The following is a 19,448-nucleotide window of genomic DNA, read 5'->3' on the forward strand; positions in this document are numbered from 1 at the left end:
AGAGCCCCTAGTGTGCATCCAGCTCGGCCGGGCACAGAAATCTAACTGAGGTCTGGAGGAGGGGCATAGAGGGAGGAGCCAGTGCACACCAGATAGTACCAAATCTTTCTTTAAGAGTGCCCAGTCTCCTGCGGAGCCCGTCTATACCCCATGGTCCTTACGGAGTTCCCAGCATCCACTAGGACGTCAGAGAAATATATATATATATATATATATATATATATAGACCTTCCAACATGACCCGCCCCACTAGGTACAAAATGCTCTGTTTCTGGACTTCCCTCTTAATTTATGATTTCCATCACCTGTGTTGAACTAGTTAATTGATAAGAAAGCGGTTTCTTCACAGGTGATGGCAATAATAAGATTTTACTTACCGATAAATCTATTTCTCGTAGTCCGTAGTGGATGCTGGGACTCCGTCAGGACCATGGGGATTAGCGGCTCCGCAGGAGACAGGGCACAAAAATAAAAGCTTTAGGACTAGGTGGTGTGCACTGGCTCCTCCCCCTATGACCCTCCTCCAAGCCTCAGTTAGGATACTGTGCCCGGACGAGCGTACACAATAAGGAAGGATTTTGAATCCCGGGTAAGACTCATACCAGCCACACCAATCACACCGTACAACTTGTGATCTGAACCCAGTTAACAGTATGACAAACGTAGGAGCCTCTGAACAGACGGCTCACAACAATAACAACCCGATTTTTTTGTAACAATAACTATGTACAAGTATTGCAGACAATCCGCACTTGGGATGGGCGCCCAGCATCCACTACGGACTACGAGAAATAGATTTATCGGTAAGTAAAATCTTATTTTCTCTGACGTCCTAGTGGATGCTGGGACTCCGTCAGGACCATGGGGATTATACCAAAGCTCCCAAACGGGCGGGAGAGTGCGGATGACTCTGCAGCACCGAATGAGAGAACTCCAGGTCCTCTTTAGCCAGGGTATCAAATTTGTAGAATTTTACAAACGTGTTCTCCCCCGACCACGTAGCTGCTCGGCAGAGTTGTAATGCCGAGACCCCTCGGGCAGCCGCCCAAGATGAGCCCACCTTCCTTGTGGAATGGGCCTTGATAGATTTAGGCTGTGGCAGGCCTGCCACAGAATGTGCAAGTTGAATTGTGCTACAAATCCAACGAGCAATCGTCTGCTTAGAAGCAGGAGCACCCAGCTTGTTGGGTGCATACAGTATAAACAGCGAGTCAGATTTTCTGACTCCAGCCGTCCTTGAATATATATTTTCAATGCCCTGACAACGTCCAGCAACTTGGAATCCTCCAAATCGCTAGTAGCCGCAGGCACCACAATAGGCTGGTTCAGGTGAAACGCTGAAACCACCTTAGGCAGAAACTGAGGACGCGTCCGCAGTTCTGCCCTGTCCGAATGGAAAATCAGATATGGGCTTTTATACGATAAAGCCGCCAATTCTGACACTCTCCTGGCTAAAGCCAGGGCCAGTAGCATGGTTACTTTCCATGTAAGATATTTCAAATCCACCGATTTGAGTGGCTCAAACCAATGGGATTTGAGAAAATCCAAAACTACATTAAGATCCTACGGAGCCACTGGGGGCACAACCGGGGGCTGTATATGTAGTACTCCTTTTACAAAAGTCTGGACTTCAGGAACTGAAGCCAATTCTTTCTGGAAGAAAATCGACAGGGCCGAAATTTGAACCTTAATGGACCCTAATTTGAGGCCCATAGACAATCCTGTTTGCAGGAAATGTAGGAATCGACCCAGTTGAAATTCCTCCGTCGGGGCCTTCCTGGCCTCACACCACGCAACATATTTTCTCCAAATGCGGTGATAATGTTGTGCAGTCACCTCCTTCCTGGCTTTTACCAGGGTAGGGATGACCTCTTCCGGAATGCCTTTTTCCCTTAGAATTCGGCGTTCAACCGCCATGCCGTCAAACGCAGCCGCGGTAAGTCTTGGAATAGACACGGTCCCTGCTGAAGCAGGTCCCGTCTTAGAGGTAGAGGCCACGGATCTTCCGTGAGCATCTCCTGAAGTTCCGGGTACCAAGTTCTTCTTGGCCAATCCGGAGCCACGAGTATCGTTCTTACTCCCCTTTGCCGTATAATTCTCAGTACTTTTGGTATGAGAGGCAGAGGAGGAAAAACATACACTGACTGGAACACCCACGGTGTTACCAGAGCGTCCACAGCTATTGCCTGAGGGTCTCTTGACCTGGCGCAATACCTGTCCAGTTTTTTGTTGAGGCGGGACGCCATCATATCCACCTTTGGTTTTTCCCAACGGTTCACAATCATGTGGAAGACTTCTGGATGAAGTCCCCACTCTCCCGGATGTAGATCGTGTCTGCTGAGGAAGTCCGCTTCCCAGTTGTCCACTCCCGGAATGAACACTGCTGACAGTGCTATCACATGATCTTCCGCCCAGCGAAGAATCCTTGCAGCTTCTGCCATTGCCCTCCTGCTTCTTGTGCCGCCCTGTCTGTTTACGTGGGCGACTGCCGTGATGTTGTCCGACTGGATCAACACCGGCTGACCCTGAAGCAGGGGTTTTGCCAGGCTTAGAGCATTGTAAATCGCTCTTAGCTCCAGTATATTTATGTGAAGAGACATCTCCAGGCTTGACCACACTCCCTGGAAGTTTCTTCCCTGTGTGACCGCTCCCCAGCCTCTCAGACTGGCATCCGTGGTCACCAGGACCCAGTCCTGTATGCCGAATCTGCGGCCCTCTAACAGATGAGCACTCTGCAACCACCACAGAAGAGACACCCTTGTCCGTGGAGACAAAGTTATCCGCTGATGCATCTGCAGATGCGATCCGGACCATTTGTCCAGCAGATCCCACTGAAAAGTTCGTGCGTGGAATCTGCCGAATGGAATCGCTTCGTAAGAAGCCACCATTTTTCCCAGGACTCTTGTGCATTGATGCACAGACACTTTTCCTGGTTTTAGGAGGTTCCTGACAAGTTCGGATAACTCCCTGGCTTTCTCCTCCGGAAGAAACACCTTTTTCTGAACCGTGTCCAGAATCATTCCCAGGAACAGCAGACGTGTCGTCGGGGTCAATTGAGATTTTGGAAAATTCAGAATCCACCCGTGCTGTTGCAGCACTACTTGGGTTAGTGCTACTACGTCCCCCAGCTGTTCCCTGGACCTTGCCCTTATCAGGAGATCGTCCAAGTAAGGGATAATTAATACGCCTTTTCTTCGCAGAAGAAACATCATTTCGGCCATTACCTTGGTAAAGACCCGAGGTGCCGTGGACAATCCAAACGGCAGCGTCTGAAACTGATAATGACAGTTTTGCACCACGAACCTGAGGTACCCTTGATGTGAAGGGCAAATTGGGACATGCAGGTAAGCATCCTTGATGTCCAGGGACACCATAAAGTCCCCTTCTTCCAGATTCGCTATCACTGCTCTGAGTGACTCCATCTTGAACTTGAATTTTTGTATGTACAGGTTCAAAGATTTCAGATTTAGAATAGGTCTTACCGAGCCGTCCGGCTTCGGTACCACAAATAGTGTGGAATAATACCCCTTTCCCTGTTGTAGGAGGGGTACCTTGACTATCACCTGCTGAGAATACAGCTTGTGAATGGCTTCCAATACCGTCGCCCTGTCTGAGGGAGACGTTGGCAGAGCAGACTTTAGGAACCGGCGAGGGGGAGACTTCTCGAATTCCAACCTGTAACCCTGAGATACTACCTGCAGGATCCAGGGGTCCACCTGTGAGTGAGCCCACTGTGCGCTGAAATTCTTGAGTCGACCCCCCACCGCCCCTGAGTCCGCTTGTAAAGCCCCAACGTCATGCTGAGGGCTTTGCAGAAGCCGGGGAGGGCTTCTGCTCATGGGAGGGAGCTGCTTGGTGCACTCTCTTACCCTTTCCTTTGCCTCGGGGCAGATATGACTGTCCTTTTGCCCGCTTGTTCTTATAGGAACGAAAGGACTGCGGCTGAAAAGACGGTGTCTTTTTCTGTTGGGAGGGGACCTGAGGTAAAAAGGTGGATTTCCCGGCTGTTGCCGTGGCCACCAAATCCGATAGACCGACCCCAAATAATTCCTCCCCTTTATACGGCAATACTTCCATATGCCGTTTGGAATCCGCATCACCTGACCACTGTCGCGTCCATAAACTTCTTCTGGCAGATATGGACATCGCACTTACTCTCGATGCCAGAGTGCAAATATCCCTCTGAGCATCTCGCATATAAAGAAAAGCATCCTTTAATTGCTCTATAGTCAATAAAATACTGTCCCTATCCAGGGTATCAATATTTTCAGTCAGGGAATCCGACCAAACCACCCCAGCACTGCACATCCATGCAGAGGCGATGGCTGGTCGCAGCATAACACCAGTATGAGTGTATATATTTTTCAGGGTAGTTTCCAGCCTCCTATCAGCTGGATCCTTGAGGGCGGCCGTTTCAGGAGACGGTAACGCCACTTGTTTTGATAAGCGTGTGAGTGCCTTATCCACCCTAGGGGGTGTTTCCCAGCGCGCCCTAACCTCTGGCGGGAAAGGATATAATGCCAATAACTTCTTTGAAATTAGCAGTTTTCAATCGGGGTTAACCCACGCTTCATCACACACTTCATTCAATTCCTCTGATTCAGGAAAAACTACAGGTAGTTTTTTCAGACCCCACATAATACCCCTTTTTGTGGTACTTGCAGTATTAGAGATATGCAAAGCCTCCTTCATTGCCGTGATCATATAACGTGTGGCCCTACTGGAAAATACGTTTGTTTCTTCACCGTCGACACTAGATTCGGTGTCCGTGTCTGTGTCGACCGACTGAGGTAAAGGGCGTTTTACAGCCCCTGACGGTGTCTGAGACGCCTGGACAGGTACTAACTGGTTTGCCGGCCGTCTCATGTCGTCAACTGATTTTTGTAACGTGCTGACATTATCACGTAATTCCATAAACAAAGCCATCCATTCCGGTGTCGACTCCCTAGGGGGTGACATCACCATTACCGGCAATTGCTCCGCCTCCACACCAACATCGTCCTCATACATGTCGACACACACGTACCGACACCCAGCAGACACACAGGGAATGCTCTTATCGAAGACAGGACCCCACTAGCCCTTTGGGGAGACAGAGGGAGAGTTTGCCAGCACACACCCAAGCGCTATAAATATATAGGAACAACCCTACAGAAGTGTTGTTTCCTTTATAGCAGCTTAATATATCAATATCGCCAAAAAAGTGCCCCCCCTCTCTGTTTTTTTACCCTGTTTCTGTAGTGCAGTGCAGGGGAGAGTCCTGGGAGCCTTCCTCGCAGCGGAGCTGTGCAGGAAAATGGCGCTGTGTGCTGAGGAGATAGGCCCCGCCCCCTATTTCGGCAGGCTCTTCTCCCGGTGTTTGTGAGACCTGGCAGGGGTTAAATACATCCATATAGCCCCAGGGGCTATATGTGATGTATTTTTAGCCAGAACAAGGTATTATCATTGCTGCCCAGGGCGCCCCCCCCAGCGCCCTGCACCCTCAGTGACCGCTGGTGTGAAGTGTGCTGACAACAATGGCGCACAGCTGCAGTGCTGTGCGCTACCTCATGAAGACTGAAAAGTCTTCTGCCGCCGGTTTCTGGACCTCTTCACTTTTCGGCATCTGCAAGGGGGTCGGCGGCGCGGCTCCGGGACCGGACTCCATGGCTGGGCCTGTGTTCGATCCCTCTGGAGCTAATGGTGTCCAGTAGCCTAAGAAGCCAATCCATCCTGCACGCAGGTGAGTTCACTTCTTCTCCCCTAAGTCCCTCGTTGCAGTGAGCCTGTTGCCAGCAGGACTCACTGAAAATAAAAAACCCAATAACTTTTTCTAAGCAGCTCTTTAGGAGAGCCACCTAGATTGCACCCTGCTCGGACGGGCACAAAAACCTAACTGAGGCTTGGAGGAGGGTCATAGGGGGAGGAGCCAGTGCACACCACCTAGTCCTAAAGCTTTTATTTTTGTGCCCTGTCTCCTGCGGAGCCGCTAATCCCCATGGTCCTGACGGAGTCCCAGCATCCACTAGGACGTCAGAGAAAATAAATTAAGAGGGAAGTCCAGAAACAGAGCATTTTGTACCTAGTGGGGCGGGTCATGTTGGAGGGTATGGAGATATATATATAATAAGAATTTACTTACCGATAATTCTATTTCTCGGAGTCCGTAGTGGATGCTGGGGTTCCTGAAAGGACCATGGGGAATAGCGGCTCCGCAGGAGACAGGGCACAAAAGTAAAGCTTTTACAGGTCAGGTGGTGTGTACTGGCTCCTCCCCCTATGACCCTCCTCCAGACTCCAGTTAGGTACTGTGCCCGGACGAGCGTACACAATAAGGGAGGATTTTGAATCCCGGGTAAGACTCATACCAGCCACACCAATCACACCGTACAACTTGTGATCTAAACCCAGTTAACAGTATGATAACAGAGGAGCCTCTGAAAGATGGCTTCCTAAACAATAACCCGAATTAGTTAACAATAACTATGTACAAGTATTGCAGATAATCCGCACTTGGGATGGGCGCCCAGCATCCACTACGGACTCCGAGAAATAGAATTATCGGTAAGTAAATTCTTATTTTCTCTATCGTCCTAAGTGGATGCTGGGGTTCCTGAAAGGACCATGGGGATTATACCAAAGCTCCCAAACGGGCGGGAGAGTGCGGATGACTCTGCAGCACCGAATGAGAGAACTCCAGGTCCTCCTTTGCCAGGGTATCAAATTTGTAAAAATTTACAAACGTGTTCTCCCCTGACCACGTAGCTGCTCGGCAGAGTTGTAATGCCGAGACCCCTCGGGCAGCCGCCCAAGATGAGCCCACCTTCCTTGCGGAATGGGCCTTAACAGATTTAGGCTGTGGCAGGCCTGCCACAGAATGTACAAGTTGAATTTTGTTACAAATCCAACGAGCAATCGACTGCTTAGAAGCAGGTGCACCCAACTTGTTGGGTGCATACAGTATAAACAGCGAGTCAGATTTTCTGACTCCAGCCGTCCTTTAAATGTATATTTTTAAGGCTCTGACAACGTCCAACAACTTGGAGTCCTTCAAGTCGTCTGTAGCCGCAGGCACTACAATAGGCTGGTTCAGGTGAAACGCTGATACCACCTTAGGGAGAAAATGCGGACGCGTCCGCAGCTCTGCCCTATGTCGAATGGAAAATTAAATAAGGGCTTTTATAAAACAAAGCCGCCAGTTCAGATACTCTCCCGGCCGAAGCCAGGGCCAGTAACATAGTCACTTTCCATGTGAGATATTTCAAATCCACATTCTTTAGTGGTTCAAACCAATTGGATTTGAGGAAATCTAAAACTACATTTAGATCCCACGGTGCCACCTTAGGCACCACAGGAGGCTGTATATGCAGTACTCCTTTGATAAAAATCTGGACCTCAGGGACTGAGGCCAATTCTTTTTGGAAGAATATTGATAGGGCCGAAATTTGAACCTTAATAGATCCCAATTTGAGACCCATAGACAATCCTGATTGCAGGAAATGTAGGAAAACGACCCAGTTGAAATTCCTCCATCGGAGCACTCCGCTGCTCGCACCACGCAACATATTTTCGCCAAATACGGCGATAATGCTTCGCGGTGACTTCCTTCCTTGCCTTTATCAAGGTAGGAATGACTTCTTCTGGAATGCCTTTTCCTTTTAGGATCTGGCATTCAAACGCCATGCCGTCAAACGCAGCCGCGGTAATTCTTGAAAAAGACAAGTACCCTGCTGAAGCAGGTCCCTTCTCAGAAGTAGAGGCCACGGATCGTCCGTGACCATCTCTTGAAGTTCCGGGTACCAAGTCCTTCTTGGCCAATCCGGAGCCACTAGTCTTACTCCTCTTTGCCGTATAATCCTCAATACCTTTGGTATGAGAGGCAGAGGAGGAAACACATATACCGACTGGTACACCCAAGGTGTTACCAGCGCGTCCACAGCTATTGCCTGCGGATCTCTTGACCTGGCGCAATACCTGTCCAGTGTTTTGTTGAGGCGAGACGCCATCATGTCCACCATTGGTTTTACCCAACGGTTTAATAGCATGTGGAAAACTTCTGGATGAAGTCCCCACTCTCCCGGGTGAAGGTCGTGTCTGCTGAGGAAGTCTGCTTCCCAGTTGTCCACGCCCGGGATGAATACTGCTGACAGTACTATCACGTGATTCTCCGCCCAGCGAAGGATCCTGGCAGCTTCTGCCATTGCCCTCCTGCTTCTTGTGCCGCCCTGTCTGTTTACATGGGCGACTGCCGTGATGTTGTCCGACTGGATCAACACCGGTCTTCCTTGAAGCAGAGGTTCCGCCTGGCTTAGAGCATTGTAGATTGCTCTTAGTTCCAGAATGCTTATGTGAAGAGACTTTTTCAGGCTCGACCACACTCCCTGGAAATTTCTTCCCTGTGTGACTGCTCCCCAGCCTCTCAGGCTGGCCTCCGTGGTCACCAGGATCCAATCCTGCATGCCGAATCTGCGGCCCTCCAATAGATGAGCCTCCTGCAACCACCACAGAAGGGATACCCTTGTCCTCGGCGACAGGGTTATCCGCAGGTGCATCTGAAGATGCGACCCTGACCATTTGTCCAACAGATCCCTTTGCATGGAATCTGCCGAAAGGGATTGCTTCGTAAGAAGCTACCATTTTTTCCCAGGACTCTTGTGCATTGATGTACAGACACCTTTCCTGGTTTTAGGAGGTTCCTGACCAGGTCAGATAACTCCTTGGCTTTTTCTTCGGGAAGAAAAACCTTTTTCTGAACTGTGTCCAGAATCATCCCCAGGAACAGCAGACGAGTTGTCGGCATTAATTGGGATTTTGGAATATTCAGAATCCATCCGTGCTGCTTTAGCACCTCTTGAGATAGTTCTAAACCCATCTCTAGCTGTTCTCTGGACCTTGCCCTTATTAGGAGATCGTCCAAGTATGGGATAATTAATACGCCTTTTCTTCGAAGAAGAAATATTATCTCGGCCATTACCTTTGTAAAGACCCGAGGTGCCGTGGACAAACCAAACGGCAGCGTCTGAAACTGATAGTGACAGTTTTGTACAACGAACCTGAGGTACCCCTGGTGTGAGGGGTAATTGGAACGTGGAGATACGCATCCTTGATGTCCAAGGATACCATAAAGTCCCCTTCTTCCAGGTTCGCTATCACTGCTCTGAGTGACTCCATCTTGAACTTGGACTTCTTTATGTACAGGTTCAAGGACTTCAGATTTAGAATAGGCCTTACCGAGCCATCCGGCTTCGGTACCACAAAAAGAGTGGAATAATACCCCTTCCCTTGTTGTAGAAGAGGTACCTTGACTATCACCTGCTGAGAATACAGCTTGTGAATGGCTTCCAAAACCGTCTCCCTTTCTGAGGGGGACGTTGGTAAAGCAGACTTCAGGAAACGGCGAGGTGGCTCTGTCTCTAATTTCAACCTGTACCCCTGAGATATTATCTGCAGGATCCAGGGATTTACCTGCGAGTGAGCCCACTGCGCGCTGTAATTCTTGAGACGACCGCCTACCGCCCCCGAGTCCGCTTGCGAAGCCCCAGCGTCATGCTGAGGCTTTTGTAGAAGCCGGGGAGGGCTTCTGTTCCTGGGAAGGAGCTGCCTGTTGCTGTCTCTTCCCTCGTCCTCTGCCTCGTGGCAGATATGAATAGCCCTTTGCTCTCTTATTTTTAAAGGAACGAAAGGGCTGCGTTGAAAGGTCGGTGCCTTTTTCAGTTGGGGAGTGACTTGAGGTAGAAAGTTGGATTTCCCGGCCGTAGCCGTGGCCACCAAATCCGATAGACCGACCCCAAATAACTCCTCAACGCATCGCCTGTCCACTGTCGTGTCCATAAAGCTCTTCTGGCCGAAATGGACATAGCACTTACCCGTGATGCCAGTGTGCAGATATCTCTCTGTGCATCACGCATATAAAGAAATGCATCCTTTATTTGTTCTAACGACAGTAAAATATTGTCCCTGTCCAGGGTATCAATATTTTCGATCAGGGACTCTGACCAAACTACCCCAGCACTGCACATCCAGGCAGTCGCAATAGCTGGTCATAGTATAACACCTGCATGTGTGTATATACCTTTTTGGATATTTTCCATCCTCCTATCTGATGGATCTTTAAGTGCGGCCGTCTCAGGAGAGGGTAACGCCACTTGTTTTGATGAGCGTGTTAGCGCTTTGTCCACCCTAGGAGGTGTTTCCCAGCGCTCCCTAACCTCTGGCGGGAAAGGGTATAAAGCCAATAACTTCTTTGAAATTAGCAGTTTTTTATCGGGGCACCCCACGCTTCATCACACACGTCATTTAATTCTTCTGATTCGGTAAAAACTACTGGTAGTTTTTTCACACCCCACATAATACCCTGTTTAGTGGTACCTGTAGTATCAGCTAAATGTAACATCTCCTTTATTGCCAAAATCATATAACGTGTGGCCCTACTGGAAAATACGGTTGATTCGTCACCTTCACCACCGGAATCAGTGCCTGTGTCTGGGTCTGTGTCGACCGACTGAGGCAAGGGGCGTTTTACAGCCCCTGACGGTGTTTGAGGCGCCTGGACAGGCACTAATTGAGTGTCCGGCCGCCTCATGTCGGCAAACGACTGCTTAAGCGAGTTGACGCTATCCCGTAATTCCACAAATAAAGGCATCCATTCTGGTGTCGACCCCCTAGAAGGTGACATCCTCATATTTGGCAATTGCTCCGCCTCCACACCAATAACGTCCTCATACATGTCGACACACACGTACCGACACACAGCAGACACACAGGGAATGCTCTATACGAAGACAGGACCCACTAGCCCTTTGGGGAGACAGAGGGAGAGTCTGCCAGCACACACCAAAAAGCGCTATATATGACAGGGATAGCCTTATGATTAAGTGCTCCCTTATAGCTGCTTTTATATTAATATATTGCCATTTATTTTGCCCCCCCTCTCTGTTATACCCTGTTTCTGTAGTGCAGTGCAGGGGAGAGACCTGGGAGCCTTCCTGACCAGCGGAGCTGTGACAGAAAATGGCGCCGTGTGCTGAGGAGATAGGCCCCGCCCCTTTTCCGGCGGGCTCGTCTCCCGCTATTTAGTACATTTAGGCAGGGGTAAATATCTCCATATAGCCTCTGGGGCTATATGTGAGGTATTTTTAGCCTTTTTAAAGGTTTTCATTTGCCTCCCAGGGCGCCCCCCCCCCAGCGCCCTGCACCCTCAGTGACTGCCGTGTGAAGTGTGCTGAGAGGAAAATGGCGCACAGCTGCAGTGCTGTGCGCTACCTTAAGAAGACTGCAGGAGTCTTCAGCCGCCGATTCTGGACCTCTTCTTGCTTCAGCATCTGTGAGGGGGCCGGCGGCGTGGCTCCGGTGACCATCCAGGCTGTACCTGTGATCGTCCCTCTGGAGCTTCATGTCCAGTAGCCAAGAAGCCAATCCATCCTGCACGCAGGTGAGTTCACTTCTTCTCCCCTCTGTCCCTCGTTGCAGTGATCCTGTTGCCAGCAGGAATCACTGTAAAATAAAAAACCTAAGCTAAACTCTCTAAGCAGCTCTTTATGAGAGCCACCTAGAATTGCACCCTTCTCGGCCGGGCACAAAAATCTAACTGGAGTCTGGAGGAGGGTCATAGGGGGAGGAGCCAGTACACACCACCTGACCTGTAAAAGCTTTACTTTTGTGCCCTGTCTCCTGCGGAGCCGCTATTCCCCATGGTCCTTTCAGGAACCCCAGCATCCACTTAGGACGATAGAGAAATATATATATAAGTGTGACTGCAAATCAGGTCCAGAGCAGCAGAAAGCCTGAGATACACCTGTACCATGGTACTGAGGAACTGGAACTCCTAGGACTAACTCTACTGCATACAGGAGCGTTATATAAGTGTATAATGGTATATTGCCAGCAGCATGATCAGTCAGGACTCTCAGGGGTAAGGAACATGTATTGCAGGACGAAAATCTATCCTGCGTGAGGTAACTGCCGTATTACCGCTGCACTAAGAGGCTCCGCCCGCCCCGCCTGGAGGTCAGAGTAAAACTAACAGCAATAGCAAACTGAGTCTATAAATAACTCGGACGCTCATTTGCTACAGTGAACAAATACAGAACACGTGAAGCAGACTGTCCAATGGGAGCTCCGGGAGCTCCCGGGGCCCACCTGAGGCGGTCTGTTTCCGGATTGGCAGCTGTCGCAGCCAATGCGACTACTCTGTGGGCTCCCATCCCTCCCGAACGGTACGTGATTGGTGAGCTAAGGGAAAAGAGGGCGGTGAGGCAGGGGGGCGGGGGTCAGCGGGCTGCGCCCTGCTATCTTTACTCCACTGACGTCCCGTCTGTCCAATCAGCGATCGCTCCCGTTTATGGCTGAGATCTCATTGGCCAGTGCGGCGGGTCCTGGTGCCCCTGGGCAGAGTGGCAGCTTAGCTGGCCAATGGGCGGTCAGTGCGAGGCAGGGCGCAGTGTGAGGAGGTGCGCGGGATGTTGGCCGCTCGGAGGCTCGGGTAGAACAGGAGGATCTAGGAGGAAGCAGGGGGGAGACACAGAGCGAGGTTCGGGTGCCCGGCTCAGGTGAGGGGGCAGCGAGGGGAAATGTGCCACTATAGGGTATGATTGGTGCCTGCATGTCAGTGTATATCTGCCCCTGTCTCTCCCAGACAGGGCACTCATTCCAGCTGGGTTATAATTAATGCATACGCGCTTAAATAAATGAATGGCCTGTGGATGGTCACCGCCCAGCCTGTCTGTATACCCTGAGTGCATGTATAAATCAGTGTATGTAATTATTCTAGCTGTAACACGTGTGTGTGCAGTAGGTGTGGGGCATTGCATATAGCTGTGCAGGCTAAGGATCTGTTGAGTTGCAGGGTAGGGATGTTTTTGCTAAGTGCACATCTCTTGCAGGGTAGGGATTTATTGTCAAGTGGGCATCTGCTGCATGGTAAGGATCTGTTGCAGGGTTAGATTTGTTGTTAAATGGGCATCTGTTGCAGAGTAGATAACTGTTGCTAAGTGGGCACCGGTTGCAGGGTAGAGATCTGTTGCTAAGTGGACATCTATTGCATGGTAGGGATTCGTTGCTACGTGGGCACCTGTTGCAGGGTAGGGATCGGTCACTAAATGGGCATCTGTTGCAGGATAGAGATTTGTTGAGATGCAAAGTAGGGATCTGTTGTTAAGTGGGCACCAGTTGCAGGCTAGGGATAAGTTGCTAAGTTGGCATGTGTTGCAAAGTAGAGGAGATCTGTTGAGATGCAAAGTAGAAATCTGTTGCTAAGTGGACATCAGAAGCGGGGTAGGGAACTGTTGAGATGGGGAATAGGGATCTGTTGCTAGGTGGGCAGTGGTTGCAGGGTAGGGATCTTTTGCTAAGTGGGCATCTGTTGCAGGATAGAGATCTTTTGCTAAGTGGGCATCTGTTGCAGGGTAGGGATCTCTTGAGTTTGGTTTCATCCTAGGGAAGTGTAGCGTGGCAGGGTAGCGATCTGTTGCTTAGTGGTCATCTGTTGCGTGGTAGGGATCTGTTGCTAAGTGTCCACTGCTTGTAGGGTAAGAACCTATTTCTAAGTAGGCATCTGTTGCTAAGTGGGCATCTGTTACAGGATAGAGATCTGTATTCTAAGTGGGCATCTGTTACAGGATAGAGATCTGTATTCTAAGTGGGCATCTGTTGCAGGATAGGATCTGTTGCAGGGTAGACATCTCTTGCTAAGTGGGCATCTGTTGCAGGGTACGGAGCTGATGTTAAGTGGACACCTGTTGCAGGGTAGGGATCTGTTGCTAATTGGGCATCTTGCAGGGTAGGCATCTGTTGCTAAGTGGATTTCTGTTGCAGAGTAGGGAACTGTTGAGATGCAGAGTAAGGATCTGACGCTAAGTAGACATATGTTGCAGGGTAGGGAGGTGTTGCTGAGTGGACATCTGTTGCAGGGTAGGGATCTCTTGAGTTGCAGGATATAGGGTGTGTTAGGTTTTATCCTAGGTAACTAGCGTGGCAGGTTAGGGATCTGTTGCTTAGTGGGCATCCGTTGCGTGGAAGGGATCTGTTGCTAAGTGGACATCTGTTTCAGCAGGGTATAGGATGTGTTTGGGGTTCATCCTATGGAAGTGTAGCGTTGCAGTTTGGGGATCTTTTGCAGTGTGGCTGTGTATTCTATTGGGCCGTTGCGTGCATTGTTTTGCACCAGGTATGTTTTGAGCCACTGATTTTATTGTTTGAGGCTGTTACTGTTATTACTAAAACTTACTTTTGTATCGTTTTGTCTGTCCGGTTTCAGAATTGATTTTCTCAACAAAACACGTTGGCTTGGCTCCTTTATAATAGAGCTTTGTACGGTGTACGTTGTTCATGTTAGGGATCATTGCTTTATCTGATGGTATGGTTGTGGCCTAATGCAATGTGCCAGGTGGTACATGTCAATAGAAACAGGGTTGGTGGTTGGTGCTTGTGGTTTATATAGCTGGGTGTGTCTGTATCAATACTGATGCCAGCAGGCTGATATGTTTGGCAGGGTATGGACAGTCTGGGGATGGAACAGTGCAGGTGAGTCCTTAGTAGATTGTTGCCGTCACTTGTTGAATGTGGCTTCTTTGATATCTGTGTTGATTGTATGACCCATTATGTTACATTGGGGCGAGGGGGTATTGTCTGATTAATATGTTATCAGATTTCCAATATGTATCTGTAGAACTTTACCTGAAGTATGGGGAACACCAAAACGGATCATGGGGATTTCTATTTCCTTGTCTTGCTCCTTAAGACAAAACGTTTGTGGTATTTCCCTAGTTGTCTTCCATTGCATCATGTGTATGTTTTGCACTCTAGCATGATTGATGTTTATCTGGAACGTATATTTGTATTCTCATGTAACCCTTTTTTGTACCTCTAAACCAGGTTGGCTGGGTACTTTTATAAGGCTCCTTGGGGTCTATTTACTAAGCTGCGGAGAGAGATAAAGTACCAGCCAATTGTCTCCTAACTGCCATGTTACACGCTGCGTTTGAGTTGCTGGTTGGTCGGTAGTTTCTCTCTCCTCGTTATCTCTCTCCAAGACAGTAAATAGACCCCCTTTTCACATATGTATCACCCCTGTTGAAATGTTGTCTATTATATTGTGACATTGCAGCACTTATAATTAAAAATCTAAAGTTACTCATTGGGGTCTATTCAATTCACTGACAGTTGAATAGCTATTCAATACAGCGACGAGCGACCCTCAATTATTGGGAATTCTTCTCTCATCCCCGGGGGATGAGAGAAGAAACCCGACAAAAGTGCGGCCGGCGCAAGGCTGATTCTGTCGGGAATCAGCCTCGCGCCGGGGAATTAAGTCGGAGAATGCTCGTTCTCCCGACAATTCAACCTGTTTAGTCGCGAGAACGGGCCATCGCCGACTTAACTGGAGCTGAATTGAATAGCGTCGGGAGCTAATTCCCGGCGCTATTCAACTGTCGCTGAATAGAATTTACCCCATTGTGTTACCATTATGCAAATGTTAAGAAATCCTAGGCATTCAATGCATTCAGTCTGGCTAATCCACACAGTTGAGGTAAATCTCCTATGAATCGTATGGTTGTAATGAATGGGTAGTAATTGGTATATGTCCAGTTCATTGTCTGTATATCTGTAGCAGTCCCATGACTGCTACTTATCATTTTACAAAATGTCTGCCACCACTGTGGGCTTATTTAAATTCTGCGCAAATTGAATAGTGCTGGGAAGGAGCTCCCAGAGCTACTCAATTCTGTATGCTGTTAGGTCGGAGAAAGCCGGTTCTCGTTCCTTAAACATGGTGTTTAGTAGTGAGAACCGGCATTCTCCAAGTGCCTGACGTGAAGCTGTTTCCACCGCGCTGAGGGAGAAAACAACATCGCGCCAGTAGTTTTGTTAGATTTGGAGGGGTGCAAAAAGAAACTCCCTAGTCGGGCATAACATCGCGGTGCATTTAATAGCTTCGGGACCTCCCTCCCAGCAATATTCAATTTGCGCTGAATTGAATCGAGCCCTGTGTGTGCAATGGGTAGACTTTTATCATTCAACAGTTTGGCGAGAAATGAGAATGTTAGACTAGCAGTAATTCTTTGAGTGAAGTAGTAGTATCAGACTCTAAATATTAGGAGATATACAATTGGGCGCAATAAACCGGTAATGGGCATTTATTGCGATTGGTGAAGACAGACCTATTCAATTATTTGTCTGCGATAATTCTCCATAGGTTTTATTTCAATCTTCTTTTCAACACCTTTGAGCAGGTGAAAAGTTGAGGAAAGTCCCTATTTTAAGGTAAAAAGGTTGAGAATTGGTGTAGTAACCCCTGAATGACTGACTAATTTAGCACTTAGACATTTTTCATTATTTATAATTCGCCAATAATGACGTCATGTTTGGGGTCAAAACGTGCAAAGTATTTTTTTTGGCTTGCAGGTGGGAGTAATCGGAGGTTTTTATTTTTTCTTGTTTTTATTTGTCTTTTTTTTTTTTTTTTATAAAGTATCTTATACTTATTTTATGGACCCCTAATGGGCATTTATTTTGCACAAAAACACTTGCATTTTCTCATTTTTCCCCCAGTTTTTTTTAAACATTTTTTTTTTATATAACAGCCATTTGACACAATTTAAGTACCCCAAATACTTTTATTATAACCACTTATACACTTCTGTACTGTTATCCTATAATAGTTTTTTTTTCCTTTTGGGCCACAGACAGGTTTCCCCATTTTTGCCTTCACATTTCACTGGTTGTGTATAAGGGGCACTACTGTGGGCATGGTGTGAAAGGGGTTTACTTGTATAAGGGGCACTACTGTGTGGCATAACGTGTTTTAAAGCTACTATTGGAATTGGATGTACTATTGTGTGGCAATGTCCCTTCCTTTTGAGACATCACCCTTTTTTGCTGCTGTCCCTTCATGAGTTACGGGAGGGAGGGCACACAATTATAATTTTAAGGGGGGTGCTGAACACCCTAACACCGGCCCTGCTCCACAGCCCTAGAGTCATTGATTTGATTTCCAGCTAGCCCATATGCAATTTTTTGTCACCGGAGAGATAAATTTGGATGTCTTCCTGTCAACCATTACCTTCATATGTGCGACCCAATGGTCAAGCATGCCACTGAGTCGCAGGTACCCGTCATTTCTGCTCGCACCCTCCTGAAGTGGTAATCAGTAGTGTGCAATAACTTGGGCTAATGTGGCTAAACCCAGTGCATTTGGGCGCAACAAGTACACTAAATAATGGGCCCTCAAAACAATTGAATAGCTTATTTGGGCGTGTCTGTTACTTACGTGTTCGCAAACAATTGAATTCCCCCAGTGGGGGTCATTTTAGTTAGCGGAGTAAGTATGACTATACCTCCAGACTCGTGGATTTTTTTTGTTTGCATCTTGTACAGGGCAAGATGGCGCCGTGAGGTGGACGAGTTGTGGTTTAATTGGCAGTGTTACCACACTTTTACAATGGCAATTTGCCCTCCTCGTGACTAGTTGGATTGACCCCAAAGAAGCCACTGTTCCGGCGAAGACCGCTTTGGTAATTAGTTGCAATAAGAAATTATAGTTGATGGGTCCCTAATGTCAGCAGTGCTAAATGGGCATGTACTGATGTTTAATTAAACGGTGTGCCCAAATGGTTGTCCCATCCTTAGCAATGGGTGTGGTAAAGAAGATCTAGATTAGGTTGACCCCATATGGTTGACATGCATTCGGTCGACGGGTAAAAGGTAGACAGTGGGTAAGGTCGTCTAGACAGGGCCAAAGGGTCGACATGACAGTAGGCAACACAAGCTTTTTGGGCATCATTTTGTGTGTTTAACATGAAAGCACAATTACTGTAAACATGTACGTTCGCTACGCTTCGGGCAAGATTACTATTCCCAATCGTAGTCCAGGTGGATAGTAAATCAAGCAACAGTTGGGAAAACCTAAAACCACCCCAAAAAACTTGTTAACCCTATCGACCTAATGCATGTCGACCCATACGTTGGAGCCTCTTAGCGATAATTTAAAGTGCTTTGAGTCATATTGGGATTAAATAAATATTTACATAATAATGTATATGAAGTATATCATTGTCAAGTGGTAAAGCAAAGTAAGATGGCTGTGTCTAGCCTCTCTTTCATTTGGTTTTGGCATGTGTCACTGCCGCTTGTGATTGATAACTTTATTCTCTGATCTTGCTAATAAACCTGCGTTGTTTTGATAGTTTTTGGAGTCCAGTTGCACTTGTAGGGACTGATTTAATTGTTTTACCCTGCAGCTACCACTTGGGGGCACAAAATGGAGCAATTCAATTGTTGCTCTGTTTAGACACCCGTTAGCCGTGGGGATGACATTTCTTCTCGCAACCACCTGAGCTCCCCTGTTCCTTATACAAACGCCATGCCTAAGCTGTTTGATTATGCAGTTGTCTGTGTTAATCTACATAAAAAAAAAATAGATCCAATGTACCCTTTACAGCAGTATATCTGATCCAAATAATAAGCAGTGTTCATTCTAGCACCCTGCACCTGTCACAAGCCGTGCAGTTCTTCTTTCCTGCCCGAAGGGGTCATTCTCTGCTTTGGTGCTTCTAGCACACTCTGGTTTATATCTCAGTATTGAGATCTAGAAAAGAGTGTGCTGGAAGCGCCAGAGAAAACAGCGACACCCCAGGCAGGAAAGAGGAACTGTATGGGTTGTGACAGATGTAACATAAACACTTATAAGTGAGTTGCTGCCAAACCAAATGGATCTGGGGGTGTTCAAAGTCGCCAGCGATAAATCTGTCTCTCAAAAACAGTTAACCAGAGACAGCATACAATTAAATTGTATTGTGTTGAAAATTTTTTTTTATTTTATTTAGATGCTGACAGATTTTTCAATGCCCATCTATGGTGCAGTTTCACAAGAACCTGAAAAGTTGATAAAGTTGGCCTCACTCTTTTTTTGTTGTTGTTGTTGTTGAAGGGTTATGTGTAAAGTCTTAAAGGGTTACTCCTTTTACATGGTATGCTTATAGGTTCCCACTCCTCACACAGTTCAGACTTCAGCATCATGGCTTTGTCATGACTCTCCTTCATGCCAGGACATGTATAATTGTTGTGTTCACCACTTTTGTACACACCATAGTAGTGCACACAAACAGTGTTGTACCAGTCATAGGTGGCAGTTTAATTCCAGGCAGTGTGCTGCCAAACATCTGGCTGTTACGATAGCTCAGTGTTGCTGATTTTCCTGTGAATCTGGGGGCAGATGTATTAAGCCTGGAGAAGTGATAAAGTGGAAGGTGATAACGCACCAGCCAATCAGCTCCTAACTGTCATTTTTCAAACCCGTAATGATTGGCTGGTGCATTATCACCTTCCACTTAACACTGCTTTTTCACTTCTCCAGGCTTAATACATCTTCCCCCTGGTTCCTTGGTGCCCCAAGTTTTCTACATGTATGTATTTTTTTGTGTGTCTAGGTTGTGCAAGATGATTTCTTTTAGTGATATAAATCAAATCTTCAT

The 19,448-nt window shown here is 47.7% G+C and overlaps 1 protein-coding gene across 3 annotated transcripts in view; it reads left to right on the forward strand.

Moving 5' to 3' along the window:
- The first annotated feature begins 12,343 nt into the window (after window positions 1-12,343).
- HDAC4 (histone deacetylase 4) overlaps window positions 12,344-19,448 on the forward strand; it is a 249,405-nt gene continuing 242,300 nt past the window's right edge. Inside the window, exon 1 of one of the 3 annotated variants that reach the window (XR_010181903.1) lies at window positions 12,344-12,527. The gene's annotated coding sequence lies outside the window, so the exon portion shown is untranslated. The remainder of the gene's footprint in view (window positions 12,528-19,448) is intronic. The other 2 variants (XM_063933265.1, XM_063933267.1) reach the window with 2 other exon arrangements.

This window comes from Pseudophryne corroboree, chromosome 7 (assembly GCF_028390025.1).
Source record: "Pseudophryne corroboree isolate aPseCor3 chromosome 7, aPseCor3.hap2, whole genome shotgun sequence".
Classification (NCBI taxonomy): domain Eukaryota; kingdom Metazoa; phylum Chordata; class Amphibia; order Anura; family Myobatrachidae; genus Pseudophryne; species Pseudophryne corroboree.